Source organism: Prionailurus viverrinus, chromosome E1 (genome assembly GCF_022837055.1).
Source record: "Prionailurus viverrinus isolate Anna chromosome E1, UM_Priviv_1.0, whole genome shotgun sequence".
In the NCBI taxonomy this organism is placed as follows: domain Eukaryota; kingdom Metazoa; phylum Chordata; class Mammalia; order Carnivora; family Felidae; genus Prionailurus; species Prionailurus viverrinus.
The window spans coordinates 10693427-10706057 of record NC_062574.1 but is presented as its reverse complement, the minus strand read 5'-3'; the positions used below and the strand labels follow the sequence as shown (position 1 = coordinate 10706057).

At 50.8% G+C, this 12631-nt stretch overlaps 1 protein-coding gene across 6 annotated transcripts in view; it reads left to right on the top strand.

Moving 5' to 3' along the window:
- MAPK7 (mitogen-activated protein kinase 7) overlaps nucleotides 1-12631 on the top strand; it is a 30648-nt gene that overhangs the window by 14835 nt on the left and 3182 nt on the right. The window contains exon 8 of one of the 6 annotated variants that reach the window (XM_047832353.1): nucleotides 10548-10589. The exons of the other annotated variants lie outside the window; for them this stretch is intronic. The gene's annotated coding sequence lies outside the window, so the exon portion shown is untranslated. Of the gene's footprint in view, nucleotides 1-10547; nucleotides 10590-12631 lie in introns of those variants that run through there. 6 annotated transcript variants of the gene reach the window in all.

Here is a 12631-nt window from a genome sequence, read left to right as displayed (position 1 = left end):
TGAGTCCTTCTGGTGGGTCTTTTCCGTTTCATTGCGTGGCCACTTGGGGGCCCTTCCACACTGGAGGCTGTGTCCTCATTCTGAGAATGTTCGGCTCTGTTGCCTGTTCTCCATTTTCTCTGTTCTCTCTCTTTTTAGCTTTAAAAATATTATTCTTAAGTAATCTCTGCACCCAGTGTAGGGCTCAAACTCATGACCCCAGGATCAAGAGTCTCACGCTTCACCGACTGAGTCAGCCAGGCACCCCTCTGTTCTCTTTCTTGTAATTTTATTAGTTAGATGCTGGACCTCCCAAATCAATCCTGTATTTGTTCTTATCTTTTGTCTGACATTTTTCATCTCTGTGTTTTTAATTCTAATCTCTGGAGCCCACCCTTCATGTCCAACATTCCTATTGACTACAATATTAGCTTTTCATGTTATTTTTATTTTCCAGGTCCCTCTTGTTTTAAGGCTTTATTTGGGGTATAATTTACATATCATAAAATCTACCCGCTCCTTTAAAAAATATAGTCTTTATTTTATTTTAGTTATTTTTTTTAAGAGAGGGGGTGCAAGTGAGCAAGGGGGCATAGAGAGAGAGACAGAGAGGGAGACATAATCCCGTGAGGGGCAGACAGAGAGAGAGGGAGAGAGAGAGTGGGGCTCACCCAAAGCAGGGCTTGTGTTTTACCCAGAGTGGGGCTCGTGCTTACCCAATGTTGGACTCGAACTTGTGAACCGTGAGATCATGACCTGAGCCAAAGTCAGATGCTTAATGACTGAGCCACCGAGGTGCCCTAGTAGTCTTTATTTTTTTGAAGACTTTTACTTTTACGTTCACGGCAAAACTGAGAGGAACGTACAGAGGTTTCCTATGTAGCCCCTGCCCCCACACATGCACGATCAACGTCCCCTAGCAGAGTGGGACATTTGTTACAGTGGGTGAACCTTCTCTGACACATCATCATCACCGCAAGTCCATAGTTCACACAGGGCTCCCTCTCGGTGTCGTACATTCTATGGGTTTGGATGGATGTATAACCACATCCCACCACTAAGCATCATATAGAATAGTTTACTGCCCTACGGACCCTCCGTGATCCACTGATTCGTCCCCGTACCCCCCGGCAACCGCGGATATTTCTACTGTCTCCCTAGCTTTGGCTTTTTCATAGTATCACGTAATTGGGATCATACAGTACGTAACGTTCTCAGAGGAACCTCTCTGACTTAGTGACGTACATCTAAGGTTCTTCGCTGCCTCTCGTGGCTTGGTAGCTCGTTTCTTTGTAGTGCTGAATAATATTCCGTTGTCTGATGGACCACAGTGTACCCACTCACCTACAGAAGGACACCTTGGCTGCTTCCAGGTGTTGGCAGTGGTGAACGAAGCTGCTATGTTTGGGTGAATAGCAAGGAGTGTGGTCGCTGGGTCATATGATAAAGAGTACGTTTAGCAACGTAAGAAACGGCGGAACTGTCTTCCCCAGTGGCTGCACCCCTTTGCACTCCCACCAGCAACGATTGAGAGTTCCTGTCATGCCACGTCCTTGCCAGCATTTGGTGTTGTCGGTATTTTGGCTTTCGTGGTTTTGTTGTCTTAATTTGCAATTCCCTAACGACATGTGATGTGGGGCCCCTGTCCGCATGCGTACTTGCCACGTGCATGTCTTTTAAAAAACTTTTATTGTATTTTATTTTTCGAGAGCGACCGGGTGCAAGTGACTGAGGGAGGAGAGAGAGGGAGAGAATCTCACGAGGGACAGAGAAGCATGCTCACCCAAAGCGGGGTCCCAGACTCACCAGATCCGGAACTTGAACTCATGAACCGTGAGGTCGTGGCCTGAGCCGGTCAGATGCTTAACCAGCTGAGTCACCCAGGCACCCCATCTGCATGTGTCCTTTGGTGAGGCATCTCTTCAGATCTTTTGCCCATTTTTAAATCCGGTTGTTTTCGTGCTGTTGAGTCAATTGCTCCTTTTTAACGCATGCAGTGTTTTTGGTTTTGCTTTGTTTTGTTGTGTTTTATGAATGTGCATCTTCTCTTCTTTGGAGATGCCAATCACAGCTGTGAGGTTTTCTTCCGTTTCCTGCGTTACCTCTACTTCCTCCATTTTTTTAAACGTTCACTTACTTTGAAAGCGAGTGTGTGTGTGAGCTGGAGAGAGGGGCAGAGAGAGAGGGAGAGAGAATCTTAAATAGGCTGCATGCTCAGTGCAGAGTCTGATGTGGGGCTCGATCCCATGGCCGCGAGATCATGACCCACGCCAAAATCAAGACTCAGACGTTCCACCGACTGAGTCACCCAGGTGCCCCTCCTCCATTTTGCTTATTTGACTTGGTCACTGTCTCGTGTGTTTGAGGCTTTCTTCAAAGACCTGCTGCTGATTTGTTCAAGTTTGGGAGAAGGCTCTGGAACCTGTTAGGAAGCTCTGTGGACCCAGGTGGGGCTGGGCCTCGCTGTGGCTGACGGGTCAAAAGGTGTATCCTCCGTAGAACAGGAAACCTCACTATAGTGGCACAACCAGCTGGAGGTATTTTGTTTCTGTTTTTCCACAAAAAAGAAACAAACTACAGAAATGGACCGAGCAGGGCTACTTGAGAAGCTGTAACGTTTTTCACTTCCTTCCTGTATTTTCGGTGGATTTTGGAAGGAAGAGGAAACGAATGTGAGAGATAAATCCACCAGATTTAACCCCCCGGACTATTTGCGTATCTCGTTTTGTTTTAAAGCATTTCTTGCTGTTGGCACAACGTTCTGCCTTCTATCAATGAGGAAGCTGATGCTCAAAGAGGTGGCGGCACCGGGGCTCGAACCTGAAGCCCGTTCTTTTCCCATGTTTCTGGGAGCCCCAAGAGACTTGTGATCCCATGGGACAGGAGGACATTAGGTACGCGGGACACGTGTGGGAGCAGGCCAGGCCACATTCAGTGAGGCCGTGGTGAGAGGGAGATCCAAGTATGGAGGAAGACGGAGACTCCCAGCCCATGGAGGGTGAGGAAGGCTTCTTAGGGCCCCAGGCGGCTGGCATGACACAGGCCCTTGCGGGTACACACAGCACTCTCCGTGGTGCCTGCCCCACAGTGCCTGGTCAGCCAGGTCCTGGCTTCTGTCGCTTTGTTTCCCGTACCTGCCTGCCCGTCAGCTCCCTGAGGATGGGAGCTGGCCCTGAGCCTGTCCCCTGGCACCTGGCAAACACCGGAGAGCCACCTTGAGGTGCTGATGGGCGGGGTGGGGGCAGCTTTCCCTCCAGATGCTAACACCTGCTAAAGGAAAGAAGTCTGGGTTCTGGGGTCCCAAGAAGGAAGGAGCAGAGCCATGGAGGGGTTTCCGGGAGGGGATGGGGAGTCCAGGGGCCTGGCGGAGGGAAGGGTGAGAGAGGGAGAGCTGGTGTTGGGGGTCAGCTCATAGCACAGGAGGGCTGTAAACCTGGAGCAAAAGTGACGTCGCTTTGTAAACTGTGAAGTGCCCTCCATATTCAAGAGGCTTCTTCCTGAAGCTCTTTTGGTAAAAACAATAGAATCGGGCGCCTGGGTGGCTCAGTTGGTCAAGTGTCTGACTTCGGCTCAGGTCATGCTCTCATGGTTCTTGAGTTCAAGCCCCGCGTCGGGCTCTGTGCTGACAGCTCGGAGCCTGGAGCCTGCTTCGGATCCTGTGTCTCCCTCTCTCTCTGCCCTTTCCCTGATCACGTCACATCTCTCTCTCTCAAAAATAAATAAACATTAAAAAAATTTATAAATGAATTGGGAAATGGTTCCTCCTCCTTCCATTTTCCTGGGAGATATTGTATAAAATTCATGTTTACTTATTCTTTAAAAGTTTGGTAGAATTCTCCAGTGAAACCCCTTGCTCCTGGAGATCTTTTCCTTCCTGAAAACATACTCTGTCACTTTCTTCTGCCTCCATGGCTTTTGCAGAGAAATTTACTGTCATTTGAATTGTTTTCTCCTGTAGATCTGTGTTGTTTTTCTCTGGCTGCTTTAAATATTTTTTTCTTCTCTTCAGTTTTCAGAAGTTTAATTATGAACTGTCTTGCCTAGAATTTGGGGGGGTTCTCCTGTTTGGGATTTGCTCATCTTCTTTAATCTGTAGGTTGATGCCTCTTGTCAAATTTGGGAGGTTTTCAGCCAGTATTTCTTTGACTACCTTTTCTGCCCCTCCCTCCTCCTCTCCTAGGACTCCTATGACATAAATGTTAGAACTTTTGTTACAGTTACATGGGTCCCTGACTCTTAAATTTTTTTTTCCCATCTTTTTTTCTGTGAGTTGTCACTGGTCTGCCTTTGTCCCATCCATTCTGCTGCTGAGCCCGCCCACTGAGCTTTATATTTCTGTTATTGTGTTTTTCAAGTCTAAGATTTCCATCTGATTCTTCTTTACAGCTTTTATCTTTTTTTGGTGAGGCTTTCTCACCAAAGTGAGAAAAGTGACGTTTTCATTTGTTTCAAGTGTGTTTGTAATTGCTTGTTGAAGCATTTTATCATGGCTGCTTTAAAATCATTTCAGGTAGTGGGGTGCCTGGGTGGCTCAGTTGGTTAGGCGTCTGACTTTCGGCTCAGATCGTGATTTCAAGGCTTGTGAGTTCAAGCACTGCGTCGGGCTCTGTGCTCACAGCTCAGAGCCTGGAGCCTGCTTCTGATTCTGGGTCTCTGTCTCTCTCTGCCCCTCCCCTGCTCATGCTCTCTCTGTCTCTCAAAAATAAACATTAAAAATTTTTTAGGGGTGCCTGGGTGGCTCAGCCAGTTAAGCGTCCGACCTCAGCTCAGGTCATGATCTCGCGTTTCGCGAGTTTGAGCCCCGCGTCGGGCTCTGTGCTGACAGCTCAGAGCCTGGAGCCTGCTTCGGATTCTGTGTCTCCCTCTCTCTGCTCCTCCCCCCTCACACTCTGTCTCTCTCTCTCACAAATAAACATTAAAAAAAAAATTTTTTTTTTAATCTTTTCAGGTAGTTCTAACATCTCTGTCAGCCTCTATTGATTGGTCTTTTCATTCATTGTGAGATCTTCCTGATTCTTGGTATTGAGACAGAGAAACTGGAGGGACCCCATGAAGAAAAGCTAATTTTTTCTTTCCCCTTTTTCCTGCCCCTGTTCTCGCCATGACCTGCACCCCCACCTTACATATGCCTTGTAGAGCAGATAATGTATGTTCTCCTTGTGAGGGTCAGGGAGTTCATGATTTCTCTGGAGTCTCTCAGCACAATAGATAACGTCGAAGGAGTGACCAAGTGACCTTTGTTCCTGGATTGCTGAGAGGACACGTGCACCTCCGTCTTCAGTAAAAAGACTCCCTCTTCTTTCTGAGTCTCCCAGACACCCTGTCTGTATCTGCACTCCCTCTACAACTTTAACAGGCTGTGTTCTCATTTCCTCTTGGCCCATGGTTGATTTCTGTGCCGTGCGAAGCCAATGACCCTCTTGGCCGGTCCGGTGGGACCCCCTCTGGGTCTGCAGACCACGCGTCAGTGTGATCAGTGATTTTCAAACGAAACCTGGAAAATGTCTAATTATGTTGTGAGACACTGCGTCCTATTTAAACCTATCTGAGCTGGCTTTCTCTGGCTCCCCTCTGGCAGGGAGAAAGGGGCACTGCCTCGGTACGCCCGGTGAGGGAGAAGTCCAGGTTTCTCGTTCTGCCTCATTGACAATGCCAGCAGGGGCTCCCTGTGACTGCTGGGCGGATCAGAGTTTTGGCTCCCCATGTGGCCTCTGTTAACACTTCATGGTCAGGGAGAGCACTTGTTTCCGGCTGGGAGGAAAGTCAAACCTCTCCACTTGGCCTTCTCTTGACAACAGCCAGCATGTCTGGTCTTTCCACCCAGTCTCCACTGGTGTGAGTGGGGGTGGGGCTGCATCTTTTCTGTGTTGTCTGGCTGAAGTCTTATTATCTAAAAGTTTCCTGACTTCAAAATAAAATAAAATAATAAAATTAAATTGTAAAAAAGGAAAGGAAGAAAGGAAAAAAGGAAAGGAAAGGAAAGGGGAAAGGAAAAAGGAAAGGAAAGAAAAAAAGAAAGCTTCCTGACTTGCCAGGCTGTCCCTTTCCTGGGGTTTTGGCTAGAGAAACAGGCTTTTGTTGTTGTCATCGTTGTTCTTGTTTTTTTGTCTGTGCCCACTGGCATTTCCAGAATGCTTGCTCTGCCAGCCCCCAGTCTGTGACAGTGAGACAAAAGGAAAACCCAGGGCATGCACCTCTGTGTCATTCCTTGGGTTCTGAGGTTCCCAACCCGTTTGCTTTCTTTTCTCTTTCCGTGTCTCTTTCTTATATTGCCAAAAAGGAACCAGGGGCACCTGGATGGCTCAGTCATTTGAGCATCCGACTCTTGATTTTAGCTCAGGTCATTGTGAGAAAAAAGGCCACTGACCCAATCAGAGGAGGGACGCAGACACTCGGAGCGCAGTGAAGCAAGGCTTTACTCAGCGTTCTTGCAAGAGCAGCTGTCTCATGGACAGGCACGCTTGGGGCAGTTACCGCAGGCAATTTATCTCCTAGCCTGCAAGGCCCTCCCCTGACTCCTCATTGGCTGAGCACTACAGAGGTGAGTCCCTCCCCTGGTTCCTCATTGGCTGAGCACTACAGAGCTTACAGCCTTCAGTTCTTTGGTGCATGCTCATTGCAAAGCCCGCAAAAATAAGCCTGTGAAATGGAGAGGGGAAGAAGAACCAGGAAGTGAAGTGTCTAACAGTTTGGGACTCCAAGTGCGGGGGGGTGGGGATGTGGTTGTACATATCTCCAACAGGTGGTAAACTTATTGTTAACTGGACAGCGCAGCTTTTATTTGGTATTTCAGAAGATGAATCCTCTCACTTCTCGCAGTCATGGGACTGAGCCTCACATCAGGCTCTGCGCTGAGTGTGGAGCCTGCTTGAGATTGTCTCTCTCTCCCTCTGCCCCTCTCCCCCACTTTCACGCTGAGTCTCTCTTTCTAAAAAAAAACGAACAAAAAAACACCACAGAGCCAAAATGGAGTCACTATATTAAGCTCCATCAAGACTTAACACCGAACTAATTGCAGTTTCAGCCTCTCCCATGAGTAGAATTTTAAACCAATCAATCTGGAATTTTTCTGGTCAGCACTAGTGAGGTAATCTGCATGATACCATCCCCCTGCCTTCCCCTAAGGGAAGGTGACCTTGCCTGAAACAGTCTTTTCTTTTGCTAATAACATCCTGCCCCACCCATTACTGGCCCATAAAAGCCTTCCATTTTGTGCAACTCCTTGGGGTACCCTTCTGTTTGTTAGGGGGGATGGTGAATAGAGCCAATTAGATATTTAAGACTACTTGGTTGAATTTTTGCTCTTTAGCCGTCTCTAATGTCCACAGCGTCTCATGTCTTGCACAGGAAGAGGAAGAAGCGTATCTTCTCCATCTTCTGCAAAGCGCGAGTCCCTTAAACCGAATTATAACGAGGTGTAACGTCCATGCAGTGCGGCAGACCCGTCTTCACAGACAGGTACACCCGCTCACCACCACCCAGTTGAAACATACCCGGCAGGCTCCCTTCCCTGGTCCTGGGAAGGACCCATGTTGATTCACAGTCTTTAAAAAACCCCGGCTGGCTGGGTGGAGGGTGGACTTCTCAGGCCGGTCATCCGTTCCCAGGGGCCACCGTGGGTGGGGCGGGAGTGGCCTGTGGCCTCGGGCCTGCGTCTGGCTCCCAAGGCTGCTCGGGCCTCTCGGCTGACCGGGTCCCTCTGCTCTGGCACTGGGACATCGTGAGGATGCTGCACACTGGGTCATCCGATCAGGGTGGGGGGTTCCTGCCCTTTTGCCGCCAGACTCACTGTCAGAAGGCAGGGGGTGGATGGAGCTGGGGACACGTGGGCACAGTGGGGTGAGCCACCAGGCTTGCCTCCAAGGCTCTTTAAGAGCTAGCATTTATCGGGCGCCAACTGCACGTTAGGCTGTCTGCAATAACCTGCACAGGAGCAATTATTACCTTCAGTTTTACTGCCGGGAAACTGAGCTCGAGTGAGAGGAGTTACTTGGCCTGGGGAGCTGGGTGGAACCAGTATTTGAACTGAGGCCTGTTTGATGCCAAAGCCTGGGTGCTATCCAGTGCCCCCCACAACCTTCCTGGTCTGGTCCTGCTGAAGGAAGGTGTAGGCCAGCTGGCCGGGGAGGTCTATACGCAGAGGTCTGGACCGCAGCCGGACCCTGGCTCTGTTCAGTCTGACTGTCTGCTTATGTCCAGCTGCGAGGCACGGGGGAACCTGGGTCCAACTGGGCAGAATCTGTGATGGGAAGTTTGCTCCTCAGGGGCCAGCTGGCTGCGACTCCCAGCTTCTTGGCTGACCGCCTGGATGCTCCAGACCTGGGTAGGCGGCATGGGAGTCGGAAAGGGGGTGGAGCAGGAGAGCGGAGGGGTCTGGAGCCAAGTCTACAATCTGATGGGTGGGGGGGGGGGGGGAAGATGATGCATGAGGGTGGGTTGGCTGCCCGCAGCCAAGGCCCCCTGCCAGCCAGTGTGAACCTCCAGAAGGGTGCTTGTGGCATCTTCTGATGTCACCACTATCACCTCCTTCTTCCTCTCCTGCTGTCCCCCAAGTCAGTTAATGCTCCCCAACCTGTACATCCTGCTTGACCCTGCCTTTGCCACAGACCTTCCTATCTCTTGATATTTGAATTTTGGCTTCTCCACTTTTTCATTACACTCAGCAAATGTCTGTTAGGCCACCTTAGGCCTGACTGTTTCAGTTGCTGAAGCATCAGTGAAGAAACTGATGTGAGTGTTGAGGAAGTCACTTAACCCCTCCAAGCCTCAGTTTCCTCTTCTGTAAAATGGGGGAAGGGTTCATTCTCACGTCAGGGGTCGTGAGGGTTAACAAGAGGTGGCTCCCGTCTCCAGGTGCCTCTTGCCCCTCCTCCCGACCCCCCAGACTGGCCCCCAGCTTCTCTCCCCTTCTGATCTTCCACACCAGTTGCCAGGACGAGGGCCCAGGTGCTCTGCTGAAAACTGCCCTTTTGGTTCCCGGTTTGATTTTTAGGGGACAGAGTCTAGTTTTCTTAGCCTGATAGCCAGGACCTTTCTGGCTCCTGCCAGCCCCTCCAAGCTTCTTTCCTCACTCTGTCCACATTCACATGCTAGTTATTGTGAGAAATAAGGCCACCGACCCAATCAGAGGAGGGACACCGACACTCGGAGCGCAGTGAAGCAAGGCTTTACTCAGCGTTCTTGCAAGAGCAGCTGTCTCATGGACAGGCACGCTTGGGGCAGTTACCGCAGGCAATTTATCTCCTAGCCTGCAAGGCCCTCCCCTGACTCCTCATTGGCTGAGCACTACAGAGGTGAGTCCCTCCCCTGGTTCCTCATTGGCTGAGCACTACAGAGCTTACAGCCTTACCTAGAAGTCACCTATGCCCATGTAAGACAAAAAGTAGTCTGATTGGAACAAATGTTCGTTCCTGGGGTGACGCAGAGACTTCAGTTCTTTGGCGCATGCTCATTGCAAAGCCTGTGAAATGGAGAGGGAAGAAGAACCAGGAAGTGAAGTGTCTAAGGGTTTGGGACCCCGTTGTTTGGGGGGGGGGGATGTACATATTTCCAATAGGTTGTAAACTTATCGTTAACTAGACAGCACAGCTTTTATTCGGCATTTCTGAAAATGAATCATCGCCCTTACTTCTCACAGTTATCCACTTGGGGCCTGTTATGAGCCGAATGGTGTTCCCTCAAAATTCACATGTTGAAGTCGTAACCTCCAGTGTCTCCGAATGTGATTCTATTTGGAGACAGAGTCTTTAAATAGGTAATTGAGGTAAAATTAATTGGGGTGAGCCTTTAAAAATTTTTTTTTAATGTTTATTTATTTCTGAGACAGAGAGAGACAGAGCATGAGTGGGGGAGGGGCAGAGAGAGAGAGAGAGAGAGAGAGAGAGAGAGAGAGACAGAATCAGAAGCAGGTTCCAGGCTCTGAGCTGTCAGCACAGAGCCTGACGTGGGGCTCGAACTCACAAACCATGAGATCATTCCCTGAGCTGAAGTTGGTCACTCAACTGACTGAGCCACCCAGGCGCCCCCGGGGTGAGCCTTTAAATAGGTAATTAAGGTAAAATTCATCGGGGTGAGCCCTAATCCAATAATTTGTGCCCATATAAGAAGAGGAGACTGGGACACAGACACTCACAGGGAAAGCCACGCGAGAACCCAGGGAGAAGGCGGCCATCTATAGATCAAGCAGAGAGGCCTCAGAAGAAACCAGCCCTGCCCCAAAAACCCCAAACAACAAACAAAAAGGGGCGCCTGGGTGGCTCAGTCGGTTAAGGGTCCCATCTCTTGATTTCGGCTGTCGAGCCCTGTATCGGCACAGAGCCCGCTTGGGATCATGACCTGAGGGGAAATCAAGAGTCCAACGCCTAACAGATTGAGCCCCCCAGACGCCCCAACAGCTTGGGTTCTAAACGGAAATGGACTCAGCAATCAACAACAGCTTTGCCTAAGTCTCTGAGTTATGTCTCGTTACTTCATCAACTACTTATTTATAGCTGGGTATTTAGGATGCTTTAAAGCTTCCCCTTTAAAAGGACAAAAACAACAACAACAACCCTGTTTTTGGCCACAAGACAGATAGATGACCTCAAAACTCTGGAGCAAACTAGGAATGCCCAGTAGACCGCAAGAAGCGTCTTTTAACCTGCGTGGCTGCAGCTGGCAAAGATCAAAGCGCGTGATGAAGCGCTGTGTCGGTCAGGACGTCCTTAGATCACATCATCCAGGTGGGAAGCGTGTCAGAGCAGGAACGTTCGCTACAGCACCGCGTGTTACAGCAAAACGTTAGTGATGCCCTTGATGTCTGTCACTAGAGGACTTGTGGGAGACTAGTTAAATATGCTCAAAGGTGCCTAAAGAGAGGTAGCTGTCCAGAACCACAAGTGGTCTCCTCCGGTCCATTCAGGCGAAATAATGGTTCAGGAACACGGATCTGATCACATGCCACCTGCTTAATATCATTTATGGTTCCCACTGTCACGCAGCAAGAGACTCTACATGGCCCCCTACAACCTGTGCCCTGTGGACTGCGCTCTGGGTCCCCCCACCCTGCCTCTGCTCTGACTAGCCCCTTTGCGGTGCCACACCCGCACTGGCCTTTTTTGCACGTGGCCTGGAATCCCCCCCTCCCAGTATCTTTCGTGGGGTTAACTCCCACTCATCCTACAGCGCTGAGCCTCAGTGGCCCCCAAATCTGGGACAGGGGCTTCTCCCGGGGGCCCACAGGTCCCTGGGCTTCTGTACCAGCACTGACCGCGCTGAGGGTCAAGCTGCCTGTCTCCTTGTTTGAGCCTAGTCTTCGAGCGCCTCGGGGCAGGGACCCTGTTTGTTACTTGTAGCTCCAGCATCGGGCTCCATGCTTGCTTGGTGCAGAGGAGGCATCTTCTGACTGAGAAGCAAAGGGCAGGAGAGAGAAGGCTGGGGAAAGTTCCCTGCAGGAAGTGGGAGCCAACCTGGACCTGGCTGAGAATGGTGAGGGTGTCCCAGGCAGGGGAGCGGCAGGGGCAAAAACGTGGAGGTGAGATGTCGAGAGACCCTCTGGACACGGTAAAGCCCACAGGACCGGGTGGGCGGTCGAAGGGGCGACACAGGCCTGGGAGTCAGGGAGCCTGGTTCCCCCTGCCAGGCCTGGCACGGGAAGTCTCTTCAGCTTTCTGAACGTCAGTTTCCCCATCCAAAAAATGGGGCTAATAATCACCGTGTTGTGGGAATCCACTGAGGCGGTTCATGCGGCAACATACGAATCCTATACTGCTAAGTAAATGTTGGGTTTTGTTTTTTTTTTTTTATGAAAATTATTTCAGGAAGCCTGGGATCAAACTGATGATGGGGGCTTCAAAAAGGAGGCGGGGGGAGCTCAGACTTTCCTCCAGCTTCTGACGGGAAGTCCCATACGCTGGCACACAGCAGGGAGGTGCAGCCAGGTTTACGGGTCAGGGTCACGAGCAGCCACACATGGGCCTGGCCCCTCTAGCATCTGAACTGTCTCCTGCCCATCCGTAGAGTTCTGGGACTGGCCTTGATATCGCTCTTTGCTAACTGTCCCCCTGGGACCCCAGCTCTGAACACAGATGTTGAAACTCGGCACCACTTATAAGCACGGCCATCTGTGGAGTGGGAACATGTGGCCTCCCGACTGAGCTGGCCGCAGCCTCCCCCGTGTCATCAGGGTTTCAGGCATCTGGGCTGCAGCCTGGAATTGGCCTTTCAATCCAAGGGGGTGTCTCAGGGCAAGCCTGGGGCACCTGTGATGAAAGAGGACTGACGGACACTGTCGGGAGGGGCGGCGTCCTCTTAGTGGCTACTTTGTTTTGTCTCCACAAAAGCAGGAATCCCACACATGCTCGGCCTTATCTTGCTCTTTACTCAAAACTCAAAGATGCCGGCCAATATGGCAGGTGCTGCGGGAGCTGGCGCCTTCTTCCAGCTCCATTGTCTCCGGTCTGGTTCTCATTCCACTGCTCTCCTTCAGCTGAAGGAGGCCTGACCCCTGGGCCCAGCTGTGTGGGCCGGGGCTCTGAGGCTTGCACAAGGGGGCCCGGCACGGAGGCACCTTGGTAAAGGCCACGGTGAGAGTGAGGGTGACCACCGGGCCCACAGGGCGTGGGGAGCACCTCAGGGGCCAGGGCGAGGGCCAGGGCATGAAGGCAGCTATGCT